This window comes from Trachypithecus francoisi, unplaced genomic scaffold (assembly GCF_009764315.1).
Source record: "Trachypithecus francoisi isolate TF-2019V2 unplaced genomic scaffold, Tfra_2.0 Contig00643, whole genome shotgun sequence".
Taxonomy (NCBI): Eukaryota; Metazoa; Chordata; class Mammalia; order Primates; family Cercopithecidae; genus Trachypithecus; species Trachypithecus francoisi.
This window is the reverse complement of record NW_022680789.1, coordinates 23,149-38,116: the sequence shown is the minus strand read 5'-3', so window position 1 is coordinate 38,116 and position 14,968 is coordinate 23,149. Positions and strand designations below refer to the sequence as shown.

At 40.5% G+C, this 14,968-nt stretch overlaps 1 long non-coding RNA gene across 1 annotated transcript in view; it reads left to right on the top strand.

Annotated features, from left to right (window-relative positions):
• Nucleotides 1–14,968, top strand: part of LOC117087317 — a 50,501-nt gene that overhangs the window by 13,072 nt on the left and 22,461 nt on the right. Inside the window, exons 5-6 of the long non-coding RNA XR_004438760.1 lie at nucleotides 50–160; nucleotides 6,999–7,111. This is a non-coding gene — a long non-coding RNA (uncharacterized LOC117087317). The remainder of the gene's footprint in view (nucleotides 1–49; nucleotides 161–6,998; nucleotides 7,112–14,968) is intronic.

Below are 14,968 nucleotides of genomic sequence, written 5' to 3'. Positions count from 1 at the left end.
TTTCTCTTTTTTCTGCCTTTCTGATTTGATTGAACATAATATCTTGCAGGTGCAGCCATGTTGCAGGAAAGAGAAAATGCCCTGAATTTTGATGGCTGAAAAGTATTCCATTGTGCCTGTGTCCTGAAGATTCTTCATCCCTTCATCTGTGGATGGACAGGTAGGTTGAGTCCATCTTTTGGCTGTTGTCAGTAGTGTGTCAAGAAAGAGGAGAAGGAAGCTTTGTCTCCAGCATATGAATTTCATTTGCTTTCCATGGATAACCATGGGTGGGATGATGACATTACATGTTAGGTGCATGTTTAATTTGTTCAGGGACCTTCCAGTGTTTTTCCTAGATCGCATCCTAATTAAAGTTCCACCCAGTAGTGTGTAAGATTATCCCTTTCTTTGCCTTCTCACCAGCCTTTGCCTTATTTCAAACAGTCTTTCTTTTTGGCAATATTCATATCAGTTGGATTGAGATGGTGCCTGAGTGTGGTTTTCATTTACATGTTTGAAATGAGTTGATCTCAAACAGTGATATTGAGAAACCCATTCTTTTACCTGTTTTATTTTTTTGTTTTGTGGAGACAGTTTCTCTCTTGTTGCCCAAGCTGGAGTGCAGTGGCACCATCTCAGCTCACTGCAACCTCCATCTCCTGTGTTCAAGTGATTCTCCCTCCTCAGCCTCCCGAGTAGCTGGGAGTAGAGGTGTGTGCCCCCATACCTGGGTAATTTTTGTATTTTTAGTAGAGATGGGGTTTTACCACGTTGGCCAGGCTAGTCTCGAATCCCTGACTTCAGGTGATCTGCCTTACTCAGCCTCTCAATGTACTTGGAATCCAGGCATGAGCCCTTGCACCTGGCTCTTGTACCTGTTAACTCATTTCATGTGTACTTATCCAAAGTGACTACGCAGGTTTCCTGCCGAGTTTTTGTTGTGTTACTCAGGTTCCCTGCCCAATTTTTGTTGTTACTCAGGCTCCTTGCCCAGTTTTCATTGGTTGTGTGTGTTTTCATTGATAGTGGTGTTAGTTTCTGGTAAATGTTCAATACAAACCTCCCTCTGATATGTGATTACTTACCAGTTTCTTCCAGTGTGTACTATGCCTGCTATTTCACTTGTTTTTTTTTCTTTCTATTCCAGTGAAGAAGCTCTTCATTTTTGGTCTGTTACATGTTTCTTTTATTGGCAGTGGTTTTGTGTTTACTCAAGAGAAATACTAATTTCTGTTTCTTTCCCCTGGCAGTGAGTATATTTTTTTGATTTTCTTAATCTTCCTTTCTCTTAGCCACCTGTGATGATAGGTACAGGTTTCACAAAGCTAATGCTCACCTTCAGTTTTCTCAAAGAAATTTTAAGCTTGCAGGTCTTGTGTTTGTTTGTGGAAGTGATTTTGCATGGATTTCTGTGTGTCATGGAAAGCAAGGTTTTATTTAATTCTTTTGTGTGTGGATTTCCCATTTCCTCAAAGCCATTGACAGAATGAACTAGTCTTTTCCCATTTTATTCGGGGTTCTTTTTAGAAATCTGTCGACTATAAGTACATGTATTTTTGTTGCTTGGCTGCCTAATACTGTCCAATGGCGTATGTTTCTCTTTTTATGCCAGTTCCTTGAGCTTGAATAAGTATAGCTCTTCAGTGTAATTTGACATCGAGGAGGGTGAAGCCTTCAAATGAGTTCCTATTTCTGGGAATTTCTTTGGATTTTCAGGGTCTTCCATGGTTCTATGAATTTTAGCATTGTTCATTTATAGTTTTAAAATTAAGTTTGTAATACATGTCCAAAATTAGGGAGTATAGCGGGTTATTTTCCTACATGTATATCCTTGAGGAATCATGAGATCTGCATGTTTTGCATGTCTATTCCCGTGTCTAGTTTTCATTTGTTTGTAGTGTGAACCTCAGTGTTCTGCATCTTTCTAGCTCTATTGAAAACAGGCTACCATATTGTACTTGTAGTCACCCTCCTGTGGAGTAGATCACCAGCATTGGTTCCTGCCCTGGAAGTGAAACTTGTACCCATTACCATTGCCAGCCCATGCCCCCCCCTCCCCACAGCCTCTGATAACCACCACTGTACCTTCATTTCACTTAAATAATTCTTTTTTAGCTTCCACTTGGGTGAGATGATGCAGTGTTTGTCTCTCTCTGCATGCTGATTCCATTGGACATAATGTCTTCCAGGTCCATCCGTGTTGCCGCAAATAATGTTATGTCATCAGTTTTGTTCATGGGACACTTTCATTGTGTCTGTATGCCGATGCTACTTCATCTCTTCGTCAGTTGATGGATGGGTAGGTTGATTGCATATCTTGGCTATTGTGAGTAGTGCTTCATCAACTTGGGAAGGCAGCTATGGCTTCCATATAGTAATTTCACTGTCCCTAAGTATTTTATATTTTTAGTAGAGACACAGTTTCACCATGCATGCACATACACACTGTTGGAATTGCTAGATGAAACGGTAGCTAGCTTTGTGATTGTTTGGGAAGCTCCCAGAGGTTTTGTAGTGCCTATGGTAACAGTGATTTCTCCCAACAGTGTATAAGAGTATCTGCATATGCAGCTCCCCCCGGGGTATTTGTTTGAAATAATTGGTTTCTTTTTTTTGTTTGAATTAGAGTGAGTTTGTATCTGAGTGTGATTTTCATTTACAGTTTAGAGATGATTAGCAATGTTGAGAACCATCACTTTTTTTTTTTTTTTTTACCTGTTAGTGAATTGCATATTGTCTCTTCAGTAATGTCTGTTCAGGTTTGTTGCCCAGTTTTGGCTGGGTTACTTCATTTTGGGTGTTTTGTTTCTCAGTGGGGTGTTAGTTTCTTCCAAATGTCAGATAACAACTGCTTTTAGATGCAGGATTTATTGTAATGTAATGTCCTTTCTGTTTGAGAATGTCTTCTGAGTGTTGGTTGGTGCGTTGTTTTCTTTACTGTGCAGAATTTCTTCAGGTTTTTTGTGTCTTTATTTCTTGATTATTATTTTAGTTAGTGGTAATTTTTTATTTTTATTTTTCCTTTTTTGGGGGGAGTTTTGCTCTGTTGCCCAGGCTGGAGAGGGGTGGCACAATCTTGGCTCACTGCAACCTCCACCTTCCGGGTTCAAGCGATTCTTTGTCTCAGCTTCCTGAGTAGCTGGGACTACAGGTGTGCACCACCACTCCTGGCTAATTTTTGTATTTTTAGTAGAGACACAGTTTCACCATGCTCCTGACCTCAAGTGATCTGCCCACCTTGGCCTCCCTAGGTGCTGGAATTACAGGTGTAAGCCACCATCCCCAGTCAGCAGTGATTATTTTTGTAAGGTAAGATCAATAACAAAAAACTAGAATTTTTGACTTCTATTATTGGAAGTGGTTTTTTTTCTGTTTTTATTTTTTCCTATTGTTTTATTTTACAACCTGCCAGCTTAGATTCGGGTTTTCCAAAACTTAAGCTCACTCTGTGTTTTCCTGTAGCAGTTTTATGCTTTTGGGTCTTGTGTTTAAGGTTTAATGTATTTTGAGTTTATATTTGTGTATTCTCCCAGTCTTTAGGATGCCTTTTTTTGTTTGTTTCATTGTTTTCCTTTCCCTGTAGAAGTTGTAAAGCATCCCTAATCTCGCATGGTTATAGTTTCATATGTTAGCAGTGATTTTTGTGTTCAACACCCCACTTCTACAAAACACACACAAACACGCACACACACAACCAAGCCTTGCATTGTCTGTGGGTGTAGTTTCCCTACTTTTTTTTTTTTTTTTTTTTTGTATTTTTAGTAGAGACAGGGTTTCACCATGTTAGCCAGGATGGTCTTGATCTCCCGTCCTCATGATCTGCCCGCTTTGGCCTCCCAAAGTGCTGGGATTACAGGTATGAGCCACTGCGCCCAGCCTTTTTTTTTTTTTTTTTTGAGATGAAGTTGTGCTCTTGTCTCCCAGGCTGGAGTGCAATGGCACAATCTCGGCTCACTGCAACCTCTGCCTCCTGGGTTCAAGGGATTCTCCTGCCTCAGCCTCCCAAGTATCTGGGATTCCAGGCAGCTGCTACCACACCTGGCTAATTTTTTACTTTTAGTAGAGATGGGGTTTCACCATATTGGCCAGGCTGGTCTCAAACTCCTGACCTCAGGTGATCTGCCTGCCTCGGCCTCCCAAAGTACTGGGATTACAGGCCGGAGCCACCTCACCCAGCCACTTTTTTTTTTTTTTAATGTTATGAGGCTTTTTTATCTTTTGCAGCATGTGTGCATAGACACAGGTTTCCTAAAATATATGTCCACTCTGTGTTTTCTTATAGGATCTTTACAGTTTCAGGATTGAGTTTAGGTCTTTAATTCATTTTGTGTTGATTTAGTGTATTGTGAAATGTAGGGGTCCTATTTCAGTGTTTTGCCTGTGGATGAAATCATTGACTGAACCAGACTCTCCCTTTCCCACTGTGTCTGTTTGGGGTTTTGAAAAATGTGTTAGCTACATATCATGTTGGATTGAGTATCTGGCTATCTCATTCTGTCCCTTAGGTCCTCGTTCTGTGTTTGTGACAGTCATGGATTGTTTGGATAACTGCAGATGCTATTTTCACTTATTATTTTCTTTGCTTCTAACCTTGGATTTTTCTTTTTCTTTTCTTTTCTTTTTTTTTTTTTTAGACAGAGTCTCGCTCTGTGGCCCAGGCTGGAGTGCAGTGATGTGATCTTAGCTCACTGCAACCTGTGCCTCCCGGGTTCAAGCGATTCTCTTGCCTCAGCCTCCTAAGTAGCTGGGACTACAGGCACCTGCCACCACACCAGGCTAGTTTTTGTATTTTTAGTAGAGATGAGGGTTCACCATATTGGCCAGGGTGCTTGTGAACTCTTGACCTTGTGATCTGCCCATCTTGGCCTCCCAAAGTGCTGGGATTAGAGGCATGAGCCACAGTGCCCTAACCTTGGATTTTTCTTTTAATGCTTTCTACTCTCGTTATTATAGTTTAAAGTGTATATAATCAAGTTAGTTACATCTGTTGATTGCATGATGCTGAGTCTTGGGGTGCCAGCAACCCCATAACATAGGCAGTGAGCAGTGGGTCCACAGGGTGGGTCTTCAGCACATGCTCCCCCCTCCTAGTTTTTTTTATTGGTCTGGTGGTCATTCCAGGTGTCTGTTGTTCTCTTCTTTATATTTCAGTCCATTCAAAGTTTAGCTCCCGCTTACAAGTGAGAACATGTGGCCTTTGGTTTTCTATCTGGGCCTTAGTTCACTTATGACGATGGCCTGCAGTTTCCATCTTCTGGGCTCAGGTGATCCTCCCACCTCAGCCTCCGGATTAGATAGGACTACAGGTGCCCACCACCACATCCAGCTAATTTTTTTTATTATTGTAGAAATGGGATTTCATCATTTTGCTCAGGGTGGTCTCGAATTCTGGACTCAAGCCATCCACCTGCCTTGGCCTCCCAAAGTGCTAGAATTACAGGTGTGAGCCACTGTGCCGGCCTCTCATCCACTGTTGATGGTTAGATTGATTCCATGTCTTTGACATTGTGAATAACGCTGCCATGAACATACGAGTGTCTGTGTCTTTCAGATAGAAGGATTGATTTTCCTTTGGGTAGATGCACAGGAGTGGGCTTACTGGGTGAGATGGTAGTTCTGTTTTCAGCTCTTTGAGAAATCCCCGATCTACTTTCAACGGTGTCTGTACTAGTTTTTATCCCCCGCAAAAGTGTACCAGCGTTTCCTTTCCTCGACTGCCTCGCCAGCGTGTGTTCTTTCCCTGCGTGGTCCTCACCACTGTGACCTGCGTGGGATGGCATCTCATCAAGCTTTTGATTGGCAGCTCTCTGGTGATGAGTGAGTTTGAGCATGTTTTCCTATTTGTTGGTTGCTTGTTGACTTTTGAGAAGTGTCTGTTCACATCCCTGGCCCATTTATTAATGGGATATTATTTTTCTGTTTATTCCTCTGGTTGACTTGTTGAAGGGCCTTGTAGATTCTGCATATTAGACGTTGGTCAGATGCACAGTTTGGGAATGTGTTCTCCCATTCTGTACGCTGTCTGTTTACTCTGTTGTAGTCTCTCTTGCTGTGCGGCAGCTCTTTCAGGTGTTAAGTCTGACTTGTCAATTTTTATTTTTGTTGCTGTTGCTTTTCAGGACTTAGCCATCTAAATGCTTTGCCAAAGCCTATGTGGAAAAGGATATTTTACAAGTTTTCTTATAAGATTTTAATAGTTTGAGTTTTTACATTTAAATCTTTCATTCATCTTGAGTTCCTCTTTGTGTCTGGTGTGAGGTAGGGGCCCAGTGTTATTCTTCTGCACATGGCTAGCTGCTTATTTCAGCACCATTGATTGAATAGGGTGTCCTTCTCCTTTTGCTTACACATGTGGATTCTATGTTAGATCAGATAGTTTTCAGTGTGTGGTTTTACTTCTTGGTCCTCCCTTGTGTTCCACTGCTTTGTGTGGAAGCGGGTCCCTAGCTTTTCCCTGAAATTTGAAATCAGGGAGTAATGTATCCGACATAGCCTGGATGTCTCAGGATTGCTGAGGATGAAACTCAGGGCACTTCATGGTCCCACATAAATATTAGCAGCGCGTATTTCTATTTCTTTCAACACATGTGTTGTATAGTAAAGGAACAATACAATGAGAGAATAGAGTGGGGGCGTTTTGGTCCATGCATACATTGTGGAATGATGAAATCAGGGTACTTAGTGTTTCTGTTACCTTTCCCCATTGTTTATTCCTTTATGGTGAGAATCTTCAGTATTCTCCTGTCAAGCTGCTTTGAAAGTGATGTGCCGATACTGTTAACCCTGATCACCCTGCAGTGGACTAGAACAACAGAATTTTCCTCCTCTCATTTATGTGTAACTTTGTACCCTTTTACAATTCCTGCTCATTACCCCTCTTTTACCCCAATCTCTGGAAACCAATATTGTGCTCGCCAGGTCTTTGAGATAGAGTTTCTCAGATTCTGCATGTGTGAGATGACTCAAGGTTTGTTTCTCTCCCCCTCACTCATTTAATTTACCCTCATGTTCTCCAGGTGCAACCGTGTGGTTCCCCACGATATGATTTCATTGTCCTTTTCTGTGTGAAGAGTATCCCGGTGTGTACATGTGGAACAGCTTCTTTCTCCCTTCGTCTGTGGATAAGCAGGTAGGTTGATGCTTACACTGGCTCTTGGGAATAGTGCTGGATTCCACATGGGTGGGTAGATCTATCTTTGGTGTCCTGATTTCAATGGCTTTGAGTGTGTTCTTGGTAGTAGAATTGCTGGTTGAAGTGGTAGTTGGAGTCTTTTAAGGTTCGGAGAAACCTCCAAGTGGTTTCTGTAGCGTGTGCAGTAGTTTACCTTCTCATGAACTGTGGAGAAGAGTGTCTCTCTATCTCTCTCTGGAAACACACACCAGCATTTGCCTTTCTTTCAATGATTTTGTCTTTTTTTTTAACACTCATTCCAATTAGAATGAGATGGTATCTAAGTGTGGTTTTGATTTACACTTTGCTGTGGTTAGAGATGTTTGCCAAGTTATCGTGAGCTTGTTTCAATTTGATGTGTAAGACTGGGCAAAGAACGTGAAGACCTGAGATGGATGCACAGGTAAAAGATTCTGAATCAACATTACTCATCCTCATGAGAAGTCAATCAAAATCACCCTCAGATGTCATCTCACTCCGGTGAGAATGAATGTTACCAAAATGGGACAGCAGTTTCATTGCTGTAGAGTATGTGTGTATAACCAGCGGGTGCAAGGGACCATTTGATCTGTGTAAACGTAGCATATAATGAAATCACAGTGTCTGGCACCTCTGTGAGCTCCAGACTTATGATTTCTCTGTGTAGAGAATATTCACAACTGACCTTTGTAGCTGTTTTGAACATTTTGGTTTTCTGTTCTTGCCTTCTGTTCATAATGGTGTACGGCTCTGTCCAGGTTTCTAGTAAGGGCATGGATTTGTTTTTTATGACTGTGTAGTGTTCTGTGGTGTGTATGTACCACATTTCCTTTCTCTGATCCACTGCTGATGGGCACCAAAGCTGATTCCATGTCTTTACCAGTGTGAGTAGTGCTGCCGTGAACATGCGAGTGCATGCGTGTTTTGGATGGAAGGATTTTCCTTCGGGTAGATCCTCAGGAGTGGGGTTGCAGTGTTTGGTGGTAGTTCTCTGTTAGGTTCTTTGAGAAATGTCCACACTGCTCTCCAGGGGGTCTGAACTACTAGTTTGCATTTCCCCCAACAGTGGACCTGCATTTCTTTGCTCATCTGTCCCAGCAGCCTCTGTTGTTGTGGACATAATTGCCATTCTGACCAGTGTGAGATGGTATCTCAGTATGTTTCTGATTTGCATTTCTCTGATGATCAGTGAGATCGAGCATGTTTTTATTCTCATTGGTTACTGGTACACCTTCTTTTAGTGTGTGTTCATGTCCCTTGCCCATTTATAAGTTTTTTTTTTTTCTGATTTTATTTGTTTAAGCTCTTTACGGTAAATCCTGTATATTAGATGTTTTTCAGATGCGTAGTTGGGGAATATGTTCCCTCATTCTATAGGCTGTGTGCTGACTCTGTGGTTGTTTCTTGTGCAGCAGCTCTTTTGTGTATTAGGTCCCACTGATCAGTAATTGCTTTTGTTGCCATTGCTTTTGGGGACTTGACATATAAATGCTTTGCCAAAGCCTCTGTCAAGAAGGGTATTTGCTAGATTCTCGTGCAGGATTTTTTCATTTCAGGTCTTGCATTTTTATGTGTTCATATATTTATTTAGAGATTGAGTCTCGCTCTATTATAAGGCTGGAATGCCATGGAGCAATCTCAGCTCACTGTCCCCTTCTGGGTTCAAGTGATTCTTCTGCCTCAGTCTCCTGAGTAGCTGGGCGTACAGGCACATGCCACCATGCCTGGCTAACTATTTTTTTTTTTATTAGAGATGGAGTTTCACCATGTCAGCCAAGCTGGTCTTGAACTCCTGACTTCAAGTCATCTGCCCACTTTGACTCCCAAAGTGCTTAGATTCCAGGCATGAACCGCAGCACCCAGCCCAGGGTTTTGCCTTTCAATCTTTGATTCATTTTGAGTTGCTTTCTGTACATGGTGAAACATAGGGGCCCAGTGTTATTTCTTCTACATCTAGAGAACCACTTATCCCAGCACCACTTACTGATGGGGAGTCCTTTCTCTTATTTTTGTTGATTTTTTTCAAATGTCAGATGGTTTCAGGTGTGCAGGTTTATATCTAGGTCTTCTAATCTGTCCCACTGTTCTATGGAACCGGATCCCCAGCTTTTCAGTGAAAATGCCAAGCTACTACATTGTCTATGGGTGTTTCCTTGTTTTAACGTATTTTAAATACCTTTAGCAGCCTACGTGCATGGATTTCTTTTCTAAAATACATGCGCACTGTATGTTTTCTTGTAGGAGTTTCGTGGTTTCAGAATTGAGTTTTAGGTCTTTAATGTATTTTGTATTGATTTTTGTGTTGCATGACATAAGGCTCCTATTTCAGTGTTTTGTATGTGAATATTCAGTCTGCTCAAAATCATCTATTGAACAGGTTCTCTTTTGCCCATTGCGTCTTTTTGGTGTCCTTTTGAAAAATGTGTTCACTATATGTAAATTGGAGTTGAGTATTTGGTTTACTCATTCTGTCCACTTTTTTAGTTTATGCCAATAAAATACTGTTTGCATAATTATAAAAGTTGGTATTTTTCAGTCATGTTTTTACCTTCTAATTTTGTATTTTTTTTAACATAGTTTCTATGTTTATTATAGACTAAAGGGTACAAAGACAGATTAGTTACTGCCTTTGGTATATTGCATGACACTGAGACTTGGAGTCCAAGCAACCTTATCATGCAGGCAGTGGGTGGACCCACCAGGTAGGTCTTTAGCCCATACCTCGTCCCTTCTTCCTTTTTCATCTGATAGTCACTAGTGTCTGTTGTTTCACTTTTATGGTAGGGTGTATTCAGTGTTAGCTCCACCTTAGAAGTGAGAACATGTGGCATTTGGTGTTCTGTCTTTTCCTTCTTTCTCTTTAGATAATGGCCTCCAGCTCCTTTCATGTTGCTGCCAAGGACATGATTTCCTCGTTTTTTTTTTTTATGGCTGCCTAGTTTTTTGTGGTATGTTATGTACCACATTTTCCTTTTCTGATCCACTGTTGATGGGTACCTAGGTTGATTTCACGTGTTTGCCATTGTAAATAGCGCTGTCATGACCATTTGTGTGCATGTGTGCTTTGGACAGAAGGATTTATTTTCCTCTGTGTATACCCCAGTGGTGGGATTGCTGAGTCAGATGGTAATTCTGGTTTAAGTTCTTTGAGCAATCTCCGAAGTGCTTTCCATGGTGTCTGAACTACTTTTCATTTTCACCAAAAGTGGACCAGTGTCCCCTTTCTCTGCTGTCTTGCCAGTGTCCTTTTTTGTTTTTAACTCTGTAATCGCCATTCTGACCAGCATGAGATGATACCATTGTGTTTTGATTTATATTTCTCTGACAATTAGGTTGAGCATGTTTTCACTTTTGTTGGTTGCTTGTACTTCATCTTTCAAGAAGTGTATGTTTATATCCATTGCCTATTTATTAATTGAACATTTGGGGAGTTTTGCTAATTGATTTGTGTAAGGTCTTTAAGATAGATTCTGGATATTAGACCTTGGTCAGGTGCATAGTTTGGGAACATATTCTCTCATCCTGTATGTCATGTGTCTACTCTGTGGGTAATTTCTTGTGTGGTGGCTCTTTAGTGTATTAGGTCCCACATGTCGATTATTGCTGTTGTTGCAGTGTCATGTGGGGTCTTAGGCATATAAATGCTTTGTCAAAGCTGATGTCGAGAACAGTATTTCTAAGGTCTCTTGTAGGATTTTTGTACTTTGAGGTCTTCCATTTACATCTTTCATCTGAGTGAACTTTGGTACATGGTGAGAAGTAGAGGCCTAGAGGCCTAGTGTTACCTACTCTTCTGCATATGGCTCACCAGTTATCCCCAAGACTGTTGAAAAGGGAGTTCTTTCCCCATTACTTATCATTGTGTATTTCATCCAGAATCAGGTGGTATGAGGTGTGTGGGTTTACTTCAGGTTCTCTGTTCTCTTCCACTCATCCACGTGGAATCAGGTCCCTAGAGTTTGAGTGAAATTTCACATCAGGGAGTGTGATGCATCCAGTGTAGTTTGGATTTCTCAGAATTTCTTTGGAAATGCCCTGTATGAACTTCAGTTCATATGAACTTCAGCATTGTTTCTTTCTATGTCCTTAAAAACTATTTGTCCTGTAGTAAAAGTATATGATTAAAGAGTAGAATGGACATTTTGATCCACGCATATATACCTTGTGTAATGATGAAAGCAAGGCATTGACTCTCTCTGTTACCTTGTGTAGTTATTATTTATTAGTTCTCTGTGGTTGCAATATTCAGAATCCTTCTTTTCAGCCTTTTTTTGGAAAATATGGTAGGATACGGTTAACTCTAGACATCCTACTGTGGAATAGAACTGCTGAATTTATTCCTGTCATCTGAGTGTAATATTGTATCCATTTCCCAGTTCCTGCCCCAGCTCCCCAAACCCCAGGCTCTCTTCACCACTGCGGAACTTTCTATATCTAGGAGATAAGGTCATTTAGAGAGAAAGTTGATCTCATTCTCACATGCATGAAATCATGGCACGTTTGTCTTTCTCTTCCTGGCTCATTTCATTGAAAGTCATGTCCTCCAGGTTTCTGTACATTGCTGAGATGACATGGTTTCATGAATTTCTCTGGCCGAAGAGGATGCCATTGTGTACTGCAGTTTCTTTATCCCTTTATCTGTGCATGAACAGGTAGGTTGATTGGATACCTTCGCTATTGTGCATAGTGCTTCAGTCACCATAAGAAGGCTGATATCTCTTCAACATAACAGATTCCATGTGCTTTCTGTGTATAACCAGTGGTGAGATTGCTAGATGAACAGGTAGTTGTAAAATGTTTAAGACACCTTCAACTGTTTCGCTTCGTGTGTATAGTAATGCACATTCCAACCAATAGTGTATAAAAGTCTCTTTTTCTGCATTTCTACATTGGCCACTGCCTGTGAATGTATGGGTTTTTTTTTTGTTTGTTTTTGTTAAGTTTCATTCTAATTAGAGTGAGAGGTGTCTGAGTGTGGTTTGCACTTAGACATTTGTGTGAGGATTAGTGAAGTTGAGCAACTTCTCTGTGACCTGTTAGTCAATTTTGTGATTACTTTTCAGATGTGCCTGTTCAGGTTCTTTGCCCAGTTTTAGCTTGGATATTAGGTTTTGTTCATTTTCCGAGTTAGAGTAGTGTTAGTGTCTCGTACATGTTAGATTGCAACCCCTTTCACAGATATGATTCTGCTGAACTTTCTTTTAATCTGTAGAATGCCTTCTTTTTTTTATTATTATACTTTATGTTCTAGGGTACATGTGCACAATGTGCAGGTTTGTTACATATGTATAACGTGCCATGTTGATGTGCTGCACCCATTAACTCATCATTTACATTAGGTATATCTCCTAATGCTATCCCTCCCCGCTCCCCTGAACCCACCACAGGCCCCAGTGTGTGATGTTTCCCTTCCTGTGTCCAAGTGATCTCATTGTTCAGTTCCCGCCTATGAGTGAGAACATGTGGTGTTTGGTTTTCTGTTCTTGCGATAGTTTGCTGAGAATGATGGTTTCCACCTGCATCCATGTCCCTACAAAGGACATGAACTCATCAGGATGCCTTCTTTAATGATTCTTTGTTTCTCTTTCCCATGTGGAAGCTCTAAAATGATGTATAGTCCCATGTGTTTGTATTCACATTTATTAGCAGTGATTTTTGTGTCCCATCCAAAAAGAACAAAGAATGAGAAAGAAAAGGTATTGCCAAATCAATTGCATGGTCCAAGGGTTTTTTGCCATAGATAATTTTTGCTTTTGTTTTCTTTCTTTTTTGCAAACTGCATGCATAGATAGAAGTTTTGCTGAAATACAAACTCCCACTTTTCTTATAGGAGCTTTGCGGCTCCAGGACTGGATATAGGTGTTTATTTTGTGTTGATTTGGGGGTACTACATGTTTCAGACCCTGAAATGTTGACTTCTTTGGCTTGTTTTTGTCTGATATACCACAATGGGGGTTGTGTTCAAATTAAGCTGTGGGACATCCTTTAGATACTGGGCTCAAACAATTCTCTCCTTCCTTGATGTTCACTTAGGGGAGAGGTGTCAGAAAGTCTGGGAAGATCCACAGTGGAAAACGTTTATCTGTATTTCGTGGAGATGGATGGCCAGCTCCTTTCTGCCCAGGACTTCTGGAGAAGGCCAGCCCTACTACTTGCTTAGATACCACCCATCTCCAGCCCTTCAGTAAATATTTAAGTGATTCATTAAGTATTTACAACTTTAAAAAGTAGAGTAACCCAGTGGAACTTACATTTAACTAGAATTTAAGTTTGAGAGTAGCTGGTCAGTAAAACAAGTGTGGTAGATTGGGTGACATACTATGGTTTTTAGGGGTTTTTTGTTTTGTTTTTTGTTTTCCTTAAACAGAGTTAACAATAATTAATTTGAATAAAGAAGGAAAAGATAAAATGGTTGGCACGTGTAACACGAACGCTGTTCCATGACTTGTTCAGCCATAGCCTCAATTTGACATGCTAGACTATGAATCCAAAAGACTGGTATACGGTTACTGCACTGGAGTTACTGTTCTCATTCTAACACTATAGAACATTTTGAATAGTGTTTTAAAATTTTATTTATTTTTTTTTTTTATTTTTTAAATTTTTTAATCTTTCTTTTTTTTTATTATACTTTAACTTCTAGGGTACATGTGCATAACGTGCAGGTTTGTTACATATGTATACTTGTGCCATGTTGGTTTGCTGCACCCATCAACTCGTCAGCACCCTCAATTCGTCATTTATCAGGTGTAACTCCCAATGCAATCCCTCCCCCTCCCCCTCCCCCTCCCCATGATAGGCCCCGATGTGTTATGTTGCCTTTCCCGAGTCCAAATGATCTCATTGTTCAGTTCCCACTGTGAGTGAGAACATGTGTGTTTGTTTTCTGTTCTTGTGATAGTTTGCTAAGATTGATGGTTTCCAGCTGCATCCATGTCCCTACAAAGGACGCAAACTCATCCTTTTTTATGGCTGCATAATATTCCATGGTGTATATGTGCCACATTTTCTTAATCCAGTCTGTCACAGATGGACATTTGGTTGATTCCAAGTCTTTGCTATGTGAATAGTGCCGCAATAAACATACGTGTGCATGTGTCTTTATAGCAGCATGATTTATAATCCTTTGGGTATATACCCAGTAGTGGATGGCTGGGTCATATGGTACATCTAGTTTCTAGATCCTTGAGGAATCGCCATACTGTTTTCCATAATGGTTGAACTAGTTTACAATCACCAACAGTGTAAAAGGTTCCTATTCTCCCACATCCTCTCCAGCACCTGTTGTTCCTGACTTTTAATGATTGCCATTCTAACTGGTGTGAGATGGTATCTCATTGTGGTTTTGATTGCATTTCTCTGATGGAGAGTGATGATGAGCATTTTTTCATGTGTCTGTTGGCTGTATGAATGTCTTCTTTTGAGAAATGTCTGTTCATATCCTTTGCCCACTTTTGATGGGGTATTTGTTTGTTTTTTTCTTGTAAATTGTTAGAGTTCTTTATAGATTCTGGATATTATCCCTTTGTCAGATGAGTAGATTGCAAAAATTTCTCCCATTCTGTAGGTTGCCTGTTCACTCTGATGGTAGTTTCTTTTGCTGTGCAGAAGCTCTTATAGTTAATGAGATCCCATTTGTCAATTTGGTTTTGCTGCCATTGCTTTTGGTGTTTTAGACATGAAGTCCTTGCCCATGCCTATGTCCTGAATGGTACTATCTTAAAATTTTATTTTAATGAAAGGTAAAAAAAAAACCTCTTACTTATACACTAAAGAAAATAAAGATAAAATGGTCTCCCGCTTGCCTGGCAAAAGTCCCATGACCTGATCCTGGCC